We start from the raw sequence: 16,414 nt of genomic DNA on the forward strand, positions 1-16,414 counted from the left end.
GAAGGCCTCCCGGATGTGCATTTCTCAAGGTCTGTTGTCTCTTGTTAGAGAAAACGCAGATTGCCTACGGCTGAGAGTCCTTAAGTGGACATGGATATGAAATGTTCTCTGCTGGCTGACTGCAAGGTGTACAATGACCAAGTCTACAGATGGCTATTTATCAACTAAGCTGTCTTTGATGATCGTATATACATATACGATTAAATGAAAGACAGTGTTTATGTGTATATCTGTAAGGTTACTTTTATAGCGCTCGCTTATTTGTTTTCCTACAAAAGGGAGATTGATAATGAGGAAAAATATGGGACGATCTACGACGGCAAGCGTTCATCGGTGGAAGAGAAAACACAAGACAGTTTTTGTCTGCGAGTGATAATATAGAAGGAATATACATGTTAATGTCTGCTGGGTTAAAGACCTTCCACAGCGTGATCTTCTCATGACTGTCAACTGAATCGGAAGTATATAACTTAGAGAAAAAGACAAGGCTATCTGGTAACACTCAGGATTTCTAATCACACACAAAAAAAAAAGCCATCCACTTTTCTCTAGTACGAAGCTGACTCTCAATTCTCGCAGCGACTACCAGCGACACGTTATCCAGTTCCTTCGCGACACTTCAGGTGTTCAGTGTTCCGCTGGACGCCATCCTGAGAGATACTTCGGCTTCCACACCCTGCAGTGTGACTGACCTTCAAACTCACGTCGAGGTTGCAATAGAATGAAAATATCATAACACTGGCTTATAGATATTGTAAATTCGGCAGAGAGACGAAGAAAAAAAAGGACAAAATATCTCCAAGATCTTAATTAAGGACATGTGGAACACGATACACTAGTGGCACGCTTTGCACTGGTCAAATTCCAACTTTTAGCCTCAAATTTCTGTCGCATTAATTTGTGATTATTTCACCATACCAGCAGTTTTCATCACCTCTTCACTTATAGCGTTTCGTATATGTTTTCTAACTCCTCTTTTCCCCCCGAATTTCCACTTTTACCATCAAGTTGGGCTTTTTTTTTTTGTCTACTTCGAGGTTACTTCGTAGATCTAGTTCCACCTCACATCCCGATGGTCCTTGAGTAACCAAAAAGCGGTTCTCATGTCTCCCGTTAACCTCCAACCTTCTGGCGTGGATAATTCAGGGGTTCCTCTCATCTCATTTTTACTCTTCTCTCTTGGTTCTGGCACCATTTCCTGACTTGTTTTTCGTCAACAATATCAAGGAACGATTCTCTTCGTTTCTCCAAGTTTTGAGACGACGCTGGTGATGGACATATTAACACTGCTCGAATATTTGCTGCAAAACTATCATTGAGCTTCTAGATGATGTACCTTAAGGCAATTTTAATAGAACACTAACTTATGCACAAACGATTTTCATCCGCAGAGTAGTCTGACATCGTGTGAAATCTTAGGTCCCTTCACCTGGCTGAGTTTTGATATTCGTTTTGGTCTATTTTCGTCTTGTACAGTTTTCATTATTCTACTGTTGTTTAGGATGATTTTTCCTCTCATGTAGTTCTTTATCAAACCCATTACTCTACACATTGACCACATTTAACAACAATTTCAACAACTCCATTCATAAGCTTGGTATGATCATAAACATCATCCAGTATGATTCGAGTTCCTCGAGCATAAATGATAGTGGTCCAAAGACTGACCCCTGAGGGAGGCCACTTGTTAATCTCATCTGAACTGACGAGGCGCCTCTGGTATTCGTTCCTTGCTCTCGGATAGTCGGTTAACTTTCTTTCATATCTAAGATCTTTTCCACAGCAACATCCGGAAGCCTCTCGCCTGTCCAAAAATACACAGTTTATCCACCCAAGATGTTTCTATTGCGAGACTTCATCTTTCTGAATTCGTATTTCCTCTCACTTAGTGGGTTAGTACTCGCTGGGGAATTAGCCACCTGTTTCCTGGTTTTCTCCTGCAGTACTTTCCAGATCTCGATTAGTACTTCTAGGTGATTTCAGTGTCGACTTTTTTCAGTAGCGGTTCTTCTTATATTTGCTCACTTCCACTTCCTCAATACAGAAACTCTTTTCACATATCATCATATCATAAACTTAATTTTAGAAGGTCAGTGCAGAATTAATTAAAGAATAATTCAATATAAGATGATTAAGAATGAATTTAGAACTAAAACTTTACAATGCCATTGAAATATACAAAACACATGAGTCTATGCTGTAACGTTTTCTTATATCCATCTTTGATTTAAAAAAAATGTATAGAACGGCTAAGTAGGATGGCTAACGTAGCTATAATTGCACATCCGGCATTGGATGCTCAGTTGGCAGTCTGCCCCATTATATTTCTCATTTCCTGGTTTAGATGTTTTCTCAGTGCTCACTCTAGTATAATCCTGTATATCTTGTATTTTCTTGTTATCAAACGTCATTTGGGCGTCCACTATTTTCCATAAAGACTGATTCCGGATGCAGTAACAGACATCATATCTAAAATCCTCGATCATGAAAAAATTATCCACCGTAGAGCAAGGCTGATTTAATGTGTGGTCTTGAGGGGAAATAATTAGTGGATATGAATAAATAATTCGTTTTCTCTGACGTCCAGCTTAATGCTTTCCATGCAAGTAAGTAAGTAAGGAGGAGGAGAGGGAGGCAGATGAGGAGAGAGGAGGGGAGGACTTGGTGAAAAAAAAATATGGGACACTTCTCGAGAGACGGGAGGTGCCTGTGGTTGACACTGTTGGCTTCTGTGTCTCCCACTGTGATGACAAGTTATGTTTGCGTTTGGTTCCTGTAAGACCAGATGAGGCAGGGAACTAACGAACTAATGCTACTATCTACTTGACCCCTTATTCTTATCCTTATCCTTATCACCACAATTATGACTCATTTCAATAAGGGGATCACTCTCAAATGCATTTCCTCGCCTTGTAGGTGGAACTGAGGGATATGTAAAAGTTGTGGGCAGGACTAGCCATATGAACAAACCCAGGGAAGGAGACCTGTCAGTGTTCAGTAGTTAATGTTAAAACAACAACTAAATTCATAAACGAAGAGCTTGCCAAATTGGACGTTCGACCGTGCCAGAATCTCTCCTCGACTTTTAGCTACCCAGAGAGTCCATCTTTTTCGTAGTGACGTCCTCCATCCAGGTCTCATCAACCGCTTGGCACACACACACACACGCACACACACACACACACGCACATACACGCACACACGCACACACACACACACACACGCACACACACACACACACGAAACGGGCAGGAACAGCTGGCAAGATTAGAAGAAGAGGAGGAGGAAAAGGAAGGGAAGGACGAAGAATAGGAGGAGGAGGAAGAGGAGGAGGAAAAACAGTGAGGATGCAGAGGAGGAACAAAGACAGTCTGCAACAGAGAGAGAGAGAGAGAGAGAGAGAGAGAGAGAGAGAGAGAGAGAGAGAGAGAGAGAGAGAGAGAGAGAGAGAGAGAGAGAGAGAAGATGGTAGACGAAAGAAGATACAGAACAGGGACGGCAAGAGGTGATATATGAGGTAAGATGAAGAACACCTCGTACACTCGCCCCTCTGGGCTACAGCCCGACCAGACACCACAACAACAGCACAAGGGAGCTGGGTCAGGGGGTCCCCCTCCCCACTAACGGCTTTGTCCTTGCTAGAATTCTCTTTCCTCCTCCTCATCTCCATCATCTTCCGCCTCATTATCACCTCCTTGACTCCCCAAATGTCTTTCTTCTTAAATAGACAACAAGTTTAACCAGACGATAAATCTAAATTTATTTACCCTATTATTGATTTTACTTACTTGTCAGTACTTTCTCTGTAATATATATTCAATCCATGAATTCATTTAGCAATACTTATTTTCATTCTCTCCCATGTCATTACTTTCATCTATCAATACATCAGTGATTTTTCTATCTACAAACTGGGTATATTCGTTAACAAATGAACTCCTGTGTCACCAGCTGTGCTATATCTAAGCAAAAGCAACCGCAAAGCGGTAACCTAAACCACCAGCTGTGCTATATCCAAGCAGTGTCAACATAGACTCAGTTTATGATTTACAATTCACTTAAAAATGTTCGTGTTTTCTTTCCTTGATTACGAACAAATCAAACGAATCATTTCCCTTGATTGGCTCCTCTGCCCTCCCTCCGCCACTAAGCTAACCTCCCTCATCCTGGCATCCTTCTCCAACACACACACTACCCTGGGTGAGCGTCTAGACTCCCCGGGGCCGGTCCTCCCACCGGCCCCGCACGACACATCACTCTCGAATTAGCAACTCCCCGGCTGGCCCGGAGCTTCCCTCCTCCCCACAAAGAGGTCGAGGGTCTCTTGCATGTGCTCTACTTGTGATAGATCGCGGTCACACCCTACCCTACCTGCGACGCCACCCCCCCAAGCCTGATCATCCGACGTGTTCTCGTTAACACCGACAAATGAGGCTTTGGATGTGCTGGAAAACATAATCAGGAAGCGAATAGATGAGTGCTAGCAAAGGCGGAACTTCCTAAAGCCTCGTTCTCGATATCTGCAGTTGATTCGATCCCTTACCTGATACTCTCAGGGTTAATCAAACTACATTCCTTGTTCCTGATGATCCCTCTAAGACTCCAAGGTCTCCCGTGTTTACATGTGGTGTCTGAGGATTCCACATCTGATACCATTTGAGCCTCTGCCGACCATTAACGTTCTTAAGATGACGTATCTTAAATCCGACAACTCTTAGGGTTTTAAACAACCCACATCAGCAGCCTCCAAGACTGACCATTATACATTCCGCGTCCATACGACCCCTTGCCTAGGGTTAAACACCCTTTAAAGATTCCACACCCTATATCAGGTTACTAAAGATTACACACCTCACACCTAGCAGCCCCGGACATTCAAATTTCAAGTATGGCTTGCCTTACTTTAAATTCTATCCACCTTTCACAGTTTAAACTCACTGCTGTTCATCCGCGTTTTTTTAGTGTCTTTACATTCTACATCTGACATCTTTTTCTGGATCACGGCACCAAGATCCCTCTGGTTTGGCTCCATTCTCCAGGCTCTTGTATCTCTCAAGCGCAGTTTATAAACTCTACGCTTTACGTTTGGTATCATTGACCTAAATCCCACCTTACGGCAATCACAAGCGACATACCATGTATCGGAACTTCACTTCGTATACCTGACACTTACAGGCCTTCCGATGTCTCATGTCCTCAAGCCTCCATACTTATAGATTCCAAGCTTCTACTTCAAGCATCCTACAAGTTATCATCTTAACTTCAACGTCCTCCATTTGGCTCTTCTAATCCTAAGGACTTTGGATCTGCTTAAGCCTAGTCATTTCTATACAACGTTGCCATAAGGTTTGTTGGTTATTTAGGTTTTAACCCTATCGATTGCCAAGGTCATTAAGGCCGTCAACGTACAAATAAAAAACCCACCAAACGAAAAATCTTGAAGAGCCTCTATAGGTGTTCAAGATCATTTCAAGACCATAAACCCTCTCTCTCTCTCTCTCTCTCTCTCTCTCTCTCTCTCTCTCTCTCTCTCTCTCTCTCTCTCTCTCTCTCTCTCTCTCTCTCTCTCTCTCTCTCTCTCGCTATATGTATGACTGTACTTGGTCGCCACAAGCGATGTCTTACGACGTCTGGTAACCACAGTGTCTATAAATCCACCAAGAGCATTTAGGCCTTCGCAGCCAAAGGCGTCCGCAACCAACGCCCACGTCGGAACCTCATATGTCAACACCCCCAACGCCTCAGGTACAGTCCGAATCACCCACAGCTTATAATACCTGGTTTAAATCAGACATTCATTGCTTCCAAGACATCTGGTATGCTCGACGCCTACTTAAAATTGAGCTGACTCGAACCATCTGCTAAATTGATTTAAGCTTCGTACAACTGCTGTGGCCTCGCATCGTGCACCTGGCACTTCGTGACGATAAGGGTATTTGATATTAAGGTGAGGAGGTAGATACGGTAGACAGATATGGGTGTTCTTTTGTAGTTGTGAGAGGTAGAAATGCGGAAGTGTTCCTACAGGAGTTAAAATTAGTGTTTATGGAGACATACAAAAAAAATAATTCAGAGAGAGAGAGAGAGAGAGAGAGAGAGAGAGAGAGAGAGAGAGAGAGAGAGAGAGAGAGAGAGAGAGAGGAAAACCACAGAAAACGAAAAGAGCGAACCTTCAGTTTTCAAGGGAGGAACTTAAGCCTTGCCATGTTTACTTTGCGTTGTTTTTTGGTCGTCTCTCAAAAGACCGCGGCAACAGCGCCTGCGTCTGTGCTGTACCGACGCTGTGTGTCTTTTAGTCACTCAGAAGGGGAAGTTAACAGACTGTCACTCAGCAGGGGAAGTTAGCAGACTGTCACTCAGAAGGGGAAGTTAACAGACTGACACTCAGAAGGAGAAGTTAACAGACTGTTGTGGTGAACAGACAGAGTGCCACTTAGGGTTGGTTGCTTGGTTATTTGGGTTTTAGGCCTATCGAAACTGCCAGGGTCATTAAGGCCGTCTACGTCGTTATAACCACCAATCGCAAGCTCGTTTGAAAACCATCTTGTTGTTAGGGATGATGCTAAGACCACATACGCTCTCGCTATGTTTATAGTTTTCTATCAAAGCCACAGAAACTTTACGGTTCTTTCTCGGTAGATTTGAGTAATGATCTGTCCTTTCTACACGCTTAGAATTTCCTTTAAGATTTCAATTTTCCCTTAAGCACGATAACTTGATCCCCTGAATACATGATAAAGGAAAGAGTGAGTCTAATGGTCAATGACGGACAGTGAGTACATCAAGGGAACCACTTGAGAACACCTTCAGTAATCGTGCTCAAAAGGTCAGCCTCTAATCTGACGTACACACAGACGTACATGGAGTCAGAAGACCAATACATGGTAGGGAATGGATGTGATAACGGTGTGTGTGTGTGTGTGTGTGTGTGTGTGTGTGTGTGTGTGTGTGTGTGTGTGTGTGTGTTTGTGTGGCGTCCGGCCCGCCAATAGCTCTCTTCGGCCATATAATAACACTTGCTTCTTTTTTTTATAGCAATACATAGAAGCTTCTTCACGGCCAGCCAATACCCACACTAGACGGAAGCGTCCCCGTGTGCTAAGCAATGCTTACAATAACACCCCACGCCTACAGATGAGACAAGTCGCTGGTAACTGAAAAAAAAAGTGTGAGGAGACCTTTGTCTAGACGTGAAAGTAAGGCTCCAAAAAAACATAGGAATGTAAACTGTATATTTCTCTTTACTTCCTTTACAGAAGTGTGGGGAAGGTCGCTTTCCTTCCTTCCACCTCGCCTTCCTCTACCATGGACGAGTATAAAGATTATATTTAACGTGTTTAGTGGGAAAAGTTACTTATCATCTTCATGTTGCGTCTTGGGTAAGAGGAAGAATGATTCACGTTATAGAGGCTTTACTGGAAAGAGGGGAACTAACAGAACAAAGTAAATTGTTCGTAAGCGAAGAAGTCTAAGGAACTGATGATAACATTGAGAGATGCACGAAATCTATCGAATTTGGCGAAGTACATCGGAAGGTTTACGAAGAAAGGAAAAAAAAAACAAACGTAATGAGACAAATGGAAGATTGAAATTTGACTCTAAGAATAATGATAATGGTAATAAACTGAGAAGATTTGAAACACTTATGAAGAATGACTGGTCCAAGTTAAAGATGCGCTATAACAACCCTGGGATATCTAACTGTGAAGCTAAGAAAGAGCGGGATAAGGTTAGTTTGTGGAGTGGCGGGTGAGGACGAGAGAGAGAGGGAGGGAGATGTCCGGTCTATATATGTACCGTCCCACCGATGAACAAGCAATGGCCAGCTCATGTAACAGGAGGCACCCGTGCTCCCACTAGCTCCAGGCCCTCTGGTGTCTGGTTCCTCCTGCCGGCCAACACACCACACCGCGCCGTGTGGCCGGTCAGTGTCGCTTTTATGTGTGTTAACCAGAGACGTAACTCACCGACAGATAGATATGAAACTGCACACACACACACACACACACACACACACACACACACACACACACACACACACACACACACTCATTACTGATCCCCTTATAACCAAGTCATCATCAGTCCCTCGTCTTTATAAACACCGCATCATTGATCCTCTCTTTAATGAACTCATCACTGATCCCCTCTATAATCTACGCACCATTGATCCCCTCTATAATCTACGCACCATTGATCCCCTCTATAATCAACGCATCATTGATCCCCTCTATAATCACCACATCACTGATGAACACCAGGGGGTATGCCGGCAGGGGTGCCAATATCTTGCCACTTGAACGTGTGACCAATTTAGTGAGAATCAGGTCACTAGTGTGTTTTTCCTCCTGCTGGCTCTTCCCCCCCACACAGGCCAGAGCCACGCGGTATGCTAACTCCCGGATCTGGCACCAGCACCATGAGTGCCATGGGGGGTGGGAAGAGGGAGCAACGAGGGATGGAAAGACCTACTTGGAAAATAGAAAAAAATATGGACATGTGACTATGACATATGGATGTGAGAAATATGAGGGTTGGAAAAGAGGAGGAACATTGATAAATTATTCATATAAATGAAAATAAGAAATATTTCAAGAGGATGATCAGTTGTGTAGGCGAGAAGAGGACATGGACAAACACAACAACAAAATGATACAGTTGTAGGAATAGCTAGCAATTCATACATGAAGAAAACGCAAAGGAACGTACCAGTGGAGTAGAAGAATGTGTGGGTGAATGGATACAGTGCCGTTAAGAAGATACAGTGAAGAACAGAAAGAGAACAAAAGACAAAGAAAATAAGCGGAAAGTGCAGAAAAGAATATCAAAGAAGATGTAGAAATTAGGAGGACAATAATTAAAGGAAATGTAGGATTTGCGAGGCAAACAAGGTGAGACTAGTCAGAGTGTACGAATCAGTAAGACATCTCTCAGTGTGGGGTAACATCGTCTTCGCTCAGAAAACAGTTCCCATATTATTTTGTCCATATATCCTTCTCTGAGGTTTTCACATTCTTTCGTTCATCCTCTTTCCTTGCTCTCTAGTTCTTCCCTTCGGAGAAATATTCTCGCCTCCAACAACGAAGGACAACTATGAAGTCAACGATTTCCCAAAGGCAGCGAAGATGGCTTTAAAAAACTGTGCAGGGAATTGTACACAGTTTATAGGGTAAACGAATAATATCACTAGGGAAACTGGGTTCTCACGGGACATCTTATTACGCTTGTCGGATGGCAAGACAGATGAAGAAGGCGCACATCTGACTGTAGCGACGTGAGCGGCAGGAGGAACATGTAAAATGGATAAACTAGTTTAGAGAAAAGTGCCGTGAAAGAATCAGGATGATGGATAAGCGTGAGTTATAAGGTGACAGGTGTGTGAAGGTGGGGAGGAAACTCTGCCTGTGTCACCCAGCCAGGACCTGGGGAAGCTATTTATGTATCGTCAGATATACACATGAAAGTTAAAATTAAATAGCAAGATAGGAACAATCCAGAGGAGGAGGAGGAGGAGGTGGTGTGCCGTCAGTGGCGAGTATTTTGCTGGTGAATGATGGCAGAACGACACTGTCTCTATTAACAAGATGAGGAGGAGGGAAATAATGATGGCATTTGTCGAGAAAACTAAATTCCAATTCGTGTGTTTTTGCACAGGTTGCAAAGTGGGGGGTCATATCTATATCTATAGAACATACGAAATGTTACTGAGCATTGCAACACACATAGCTTCAGGTATGACAGGAAATGCCAACGAATTCAATGCGTTGTAGTTCACCTCCAGATTTCGTTTGAAGAACGCATCGGAGAGGTTCTAGGAACACTACATAAATAGTGTGGTGGATCCTTTTGCTAGAAATGTGATTGCGAACATGATTGTGGTGAGAGATTCTAAAGTAATCAAAAGTAAGATAAACGTCGTCTACGATAAGTGGACAACACACCTACTCTCTACTTCCCTTGCATTTAATGCTCTGAATTTTTAGTTTCTTCCGTTCAAAGATCTTCCTTACATTCTAGGTTGTTCCTTGGGCCAAATTTATTTACTTCTTCTAATTACAGGTGATCATAGGTCACATATAGAGTGTTGGTCTTAGAATCATCCCTAACACCTGGTGACGCTTTTAAAGATTTTCCTTCTGGTGTTTTTTGGCTTGACATTGATGGCTTAAAATACCCTTGGCAGTTGACAGGACTGAATCCCAAACAAGCTGTCAAGAGGTGATCTGATAAACGGGATGTAATACATAAAGTGACTGATGATAACTGTGAGGTTCCCACACTGGATCTTAGTCTGGTCCCGAAGGACAGATGGAACTTCAATGTGGAATGAACTTTTTATGAGATGGGGAAGTCCAGATGGCCAGGTCTTCCAACTCTACCTAGAATTATGAATGGGAAAGACCTAATAGTAAAGCCCCTCTGACGCACATCTGGTAACGCTGACGAAGAAGACTTCACACAAGTCTTCGCTTCACCATAAATTCCATAAGTAAACACTGTTACATTTAAGAATTTCCGTAGTGCAACCAAACATAGCATTCTCAGCTGCCTGCGTAGAAAATGGGACATATATACCCCTGCGCGCATTGTGGACCAAACGACATTGATTAAAGAAAGTATTGTCTTAAATTCATTGAAATTCAGTGATCTTGAAACTGGTATAAAATGGTATTCGATAAGTTTGATTACTATAGAAGTCATCCCCTTTCATAGCGTTCCCTTTACTTTACAACGTTTCAACCAGTGCTTAAGGAGCAAAAAACATACTGCGAAAAATGATTTAAAGTTAACACAAAAACTATAACCCCAATTATATTTATCAAAACTCCATGAAGTAACGACCACCCTCACACAACTTTACCGCAAACGTATTGGTCGGTTCTTTCACGTCAATAAAGTTAATCTGTTTATTCTTCTCTTTATTCTTCGCCCCTCAGCATTCATGATACAAGAACATCTAAGTATGCTTAACTATAATAACTCGTTATCATGTTAGTGAAATCCGTAAGTCTTATGAGATAAAGGAAAGTTTGGAAACGTATTTCCAGTTCCTCATCTTTGCTATAGTCTACCCTGGACAGACACTTCGATGACAAACTCTACGGGAATCACGCGCTGCGTTTCAGTAGCTTGTGGCTTTCATCCAAGATATATCTTACAACCTCACTTTAATACCGATAAACTTAAGATAATCTAAGACACAAGTATTTGGAATGTAATTCTGTAAGATATTAATCTTGGCATAACGCCATAGCCAGGTAGAGCTGTCATACCGAAGGTGTTTCTTATGCTTACGTTATGGGGAGAGATTAACTTTGATGTATTAATGCTCAACGAGGAAGGGTTTAGTAAGGGTAGCATTAATAGTTTACACTTACCTTCAAGCGGTATAAAGCTGTGTTGTGGGGACAGAAGCCCTGGACCCCCAGCCGTAGCCGAGGGTCCAGGTCGGGTTTTACTCCATTATGACGTCACCTGGTAGAAGAAGAAAATGGAATTTGTTACAGGGGATCAGAGAAAACGAATTTCCTTCGCCACAAGGTGAAGGGTAACGTAAGAAATAATCAAGAAGTTTATTTTGATAAACTTTGAGAGTTTGTTGGTGGCGTTCTGTAAAGATTATGTACCTATTATAGGAATGACATTGCAGTTGGACATGAAGTATCCGTCACTTAGATACTTTTGTCTTGTTGGTAAAACGGAGATTATGAATTTATGTAGAAAGCAAACATGAAATAGACGCAAGGTTTTAGGAAACAAAGAATCAGGAAACTTCATAAATACCCAATAATGCAAGTGCACGGAAGAGAGAAAGATGAAGAATAAAAGAAGAACTTACTTATTATGAGGAGAGGAGGTGGTAGAAGGAAGAACGGAAAGAGGAGAACATTACGGTTAAAGAAGACATGAGAGCGAGAGATGAATAAGTTAAAAGTCCTGAGCATAGAGAGAACAAGGGTTCGAAGTATGAGTAGAGATAAGTAGCGGAAGAATAAGAAAAAAAAAGATATGAAGAGGAAAACATCATATCAGAAGACAGATTAAGAAGAGAACAATATTGATATAAAGAGAGAGTGCAGAAGACTCAGAACATCCTCTAACCCAGCCCGTAGCTACACCAGAGACGCCTCATGTGAGTCACGCCAGGGTGGAGGTGGGCGCGCCCACGCCTCCTGCGTCTCTGGCGGGAGGCAGGTGGTGGGTTGAGTGGCCGCGGAGGGACCTGCCACAGTGGCGTAAAGTTTTTAAGATTTGCCAAACAGGGAAGTGGTGGTGGTGCCTGCTGTCCTTGTGTACACAGAGGTGTATAGTTTTTGCTGTTGAAAGAAACATATGTTTGAATACATGTAAAGTACATTATCTTTTGTAGATACACACACTCTAGTGTTTGAATAAAGTAAATGTTTTACGATACATGAATTTACTATTATGGATAAGGGTGTGTTTGGCCAGGTATAATGATATATGAATTTGGATGTAGCGTAGAGTTTGAAAGTGCTACATTCCAGGCTAAAATTATTTCAGTCTATCTAAAAGGGACAAAGATAGATAGATAGATAGATAAAGAGAGAGAGAGAGAGAGAGAGAGAGAGAGAGAGAGAGAGAGAGAGAGAGAGAGAGAGAGAGAGAGAGAGGTGATGAAAATAATAATAATATGCACTAAGTAACCTCTAATGCACTGGGGCGGTTGGGGTTTATTTGGGGGGAGGAAGGGGGCGAGGCGGGGGGTAGGGGGGGCGATCGAGATGGACCCTCCAGTTGTGTAAGGAAGGAGCAATCATATGACACTGAGTGCTACGACGCAGGGGACTCTAGATCGACATTCTTAGCAAAAAGAACAAACGCTTGGACCTTGAAGGACATTATGCCAAGTGTCAGGTTCGAGATGGATGGGACAAAGACATGAAGGAAGAAAAAGAAAAAAAAAAATAAAACAATGAAAGACTGAACCAAGAAATAAACAGAAATACACGAGTATGCTAGATAAACATCAGCTTCGACAATAGCCATTAACTTCTACAATAGCCATTAACTTTCACAATAGTCTTTACCCATGAAGACAGACATCAACTTTAACAATTGTCATAAACCTTTGACAATATCTATGAAATCTTACGATGATATTACTCCAGGAGGAGGATGAACAGCTGGGTTAAGTGCAGGCCGAATGGTGACGTATTGGAAAATTCAAAGATATACACGTCACACAGTTACATAACAGTCATTGAAATGAATCATTAATCTACTAACTGTTAGTAACAATAGGCAACTATTAAAGCCAGCAATGTTCCGAGATTTCCAATCGTCTTCTCCATCTTAGTTTAGCTTCCCTTATAAGCCCACCTCCCATTTTCTTTTCTTTTTTGCAGACTTGACGTATGGTTCTATGTCTGGCATAATGACCTTTTTATCAATTGACACCCAGTAAATCCAGCAACATACATACATACCTATTGTATGCCTTAAGTGCACACACACACACACACACACACACACACACACACACACACACACACACACATACACACAGACATACACAGACAGACAGACAGACACAGACACACAGACATACACAGACAGACAGACAGACAGACGCAAACACACACAGACACAGACACATACACACATACACACAGACACAGACACATACACACAGAGACACAGACAGACACAGGTCATCTGTGCATCACATAGCAGGGGAGTGAGGCAGCCAGCATCTGGCAGGGACCAGCGGGCATTCCACACCCGTGCCGACCGCCGCGCCAAAATTAGCAGCGTCTCACCCTTCTCCAGAAACAGGTACCACATTACCAGCAAAAATGCCTAAGAGTCTCGACTTTATTAACATGTGGTTATTTTCCCCTCCGGCGGCAGATGGTATTACCTACCCCCCACATTTGGCTCTCCCGTTATATACTCATGATGCCGTTATAGTACAAGTTAGAGTACAAGTTATGATGTCGTTATAGCACAAGTTATGATGTCGTTACAGTACAAGTTATGATGTCGTTATAGCACAAGTTATGATGTCGCTATACCACAAGTTATAATGTCGTTACAGTACAAGTTATAATGTCGTTATGGTACAAGTTATAGTACAAGTTATAGCACAAGTTATGATGCTGTTATAGTACAAGTTATGATACCGTTATAGTACAACCTTGTGGTCTTACGATGAGTACAGAGCAGCGAAACTCAATCGATTGCTGTTATTAATCCCTATGATCATTCAGCTCAGTCAGTATAAACATCCTCTCTGATTATACACTTACGAATGATGGTTGGCAAGGATAAACACTGTGTAGAAAACGGATATCAGCACGGCACCGACAAACTATCAGAAATGATAAGAGTTAAATGATAAAGAAGTTGTTGATAAGATTATCATTTCAAAAACAAATCTTTATCAGTATTCTCAAAGGTAAGATCATAATTGTCTGTTTATCTATTCCTTGTTTTCAAACTACCTTCTCATATACACGGAAAAAATGTATTTTCTATTCACACATAAACCCTTAATTTAAGATCTAGCTCTCTGTAATCTAACGGTGGCAATCATGGTGACTGAAGCAATTCTTAGATTTTCTCTACGTTCAAGATGAATGATCATGCAGGACTAATGCTTCCATAGCTACCTCAGTCAGTCATAAGATACGATATGCCGTATGCATATGTATGTACGTAAGTGTACATAACAGCATTCATTACATCTTTATCATTTACTTATAATCATACAATTATGTATTCATGTACGCGTCTCACTTGAGGGGAATCAGATACTGAAATCATCAATTGCCTTCAGAAAGCCAGTTCATTCTTTGTTCAAATACCACAGTTACCGTCAATAATTATAATTCTTACAGAAAACGTAATTGTGGTGAAAACATTCCACGATGAAACGAGGTAAAAACAGGATCTGTTTGATGATATGGCAATATTATCCTGGGACACCTTTTGTATTGCTGTTGTGTTGATGGACTGCAAACACTGTGTTGTCTGACCCCTCACGTGACCCCGGTCGTAACACCCGCCACGTCCTACCGTAACACTGCTGAGGAAGTGACACGCAAGACTGATCCAAGGAGGACACCGCCCCCCCACACACACCTCCTGCATGAGGAGGGACCCGCACCAGGGTCTCTCTCTCTCTCTCTCTCTCTCTCTCTCTCTCTCTCTCTCTCTCTCTCTCTTTCCCACGCCAATTGCTGTTATTGGGGTTATATTCGGTTGGGTGTGTGCGTTTTTACATATATATGTTTTTAAATGGCATACGGAGAGAGAGAGAGAGAGAGAGAGAGAGAGAGAGAGAGAGAGAGAGAGAGAGAGAGAGAGAGAGAGAGAGAGAGAGAGAGAGAGTAGGACGTACATCCATAGTTCGAAACCAGTGAGTAACAAAGTGATCAAACCTAACACCAAATCATAATCCCCAGAGAGGTTGACAGTGAGGCTAGGAAGACCCACCCGGGAAGATGAGAGAACAAGACCCGACTCTCACTACCACCACCAACACCACGTCCTCCTCCTCCTCCACCTCCTCTCTAGGAGGCGCTACTTTGATGACACCAGCAGCAGCAGCGGCTGCACACCACCACCTGGGGTTACAGGAAGAGGAGGCGGCGGTGGTTCACTTTTAGTCAACACACACACACACACAAGGCCTGTTTTAAGGGCACCGTCTCGGCCTCCCTCACTCCCTTCCCCTCGACACCCACACAACACTCATCTGCCACCACACTCCAGCTGGTCCATATGTTCCGTGTTTACGCTCAACTGACACAGAGCCAAGATGTGGTGGCGGTGATGGTGTGGGAGACGCTGTTATAAGTATCAAACAATCCTCCTCCTCACCGAGTTTCAATAAACTTCAGTCCCCCAAAAGGCTTTAGAAGATGCAAGTGTCTTTCAAGAGCCGATGTGAGCAACTTGAATTATTGGGGACTTTAGGCATAGGTAATAGAAGCTATTGTCTCCTGTGGCACACGTCTGTGTCGCTTACTGTTGGCTACAGACAAAATGAGGCAGCAGCATCAGCAGCAACAACACAGATCATTTGTAAGATGAAAATAACTCGCATTAACACACTCGAATTGGGGAAAAAAATGCCTAAATGGCGAACTTTAGAATGTTCTAAAATAGCTACGCGCCTCTATAAATGCCCAAGAACCTGTTTTAAGAGCAACACTAAATATTTAAGTGGTGAAGTGAAGAGCAATTTCTTTGGTGGAACCTTTCCCAGCAACAAGACCAAAAGATAACGCTTGACACCTGAACAATTTATTGAAACAATAAAACACACCCGGATCGTTGAACTTTCCCACAGATATTGTAACTGAAGTTTAATGATTCCAGAACATTTAGATTCTACTCCATCTCTTTTACACGTCTTCCTACAGCACTACAGGCCACGAATTAT

At 42.5% G+C, this 16,414-nt stretch overlaps 1 protein-coding gene across 2 annotated transcripts in view; it reads right to left on the minus strand.

Annotated features, from left to right (window-relative positions):
• Positions 1 to 16,414, minus strand: part of tn (tripartite motif containing protein thin) — a 73,673-nt gene that overhangs the window by 33,453 nt on the left and 23,806 nt on the right. For both annotated transcript variants that reach the window (XM_071690291.1, XM_071690292.1), the window contains exon 2: positions 11,379 to 11,475. The gene's annotated coding sequence lies outside the window, so the exon portion shown is untranslated. The remainder of the gene's footprint in view (positions 1 to 11,378; positions 11,476 to 16,414) is intronic.

The sequence above is a fragment of the Panulirus ornatus genome, chromosome 48, assembly GCF_036320965.1.
Source record: "Panulirus ornatus isolate Po-2019 chromosome 48, ASM3632096v1, whole genome shotgun sequence".
Classification (NCBI taxonomy): Eukaryota; Metazoa; Arthropoda; class Malacostraca; order Decapoda; family Palinuridae; genus Panulirus; species Panulirus ornatus.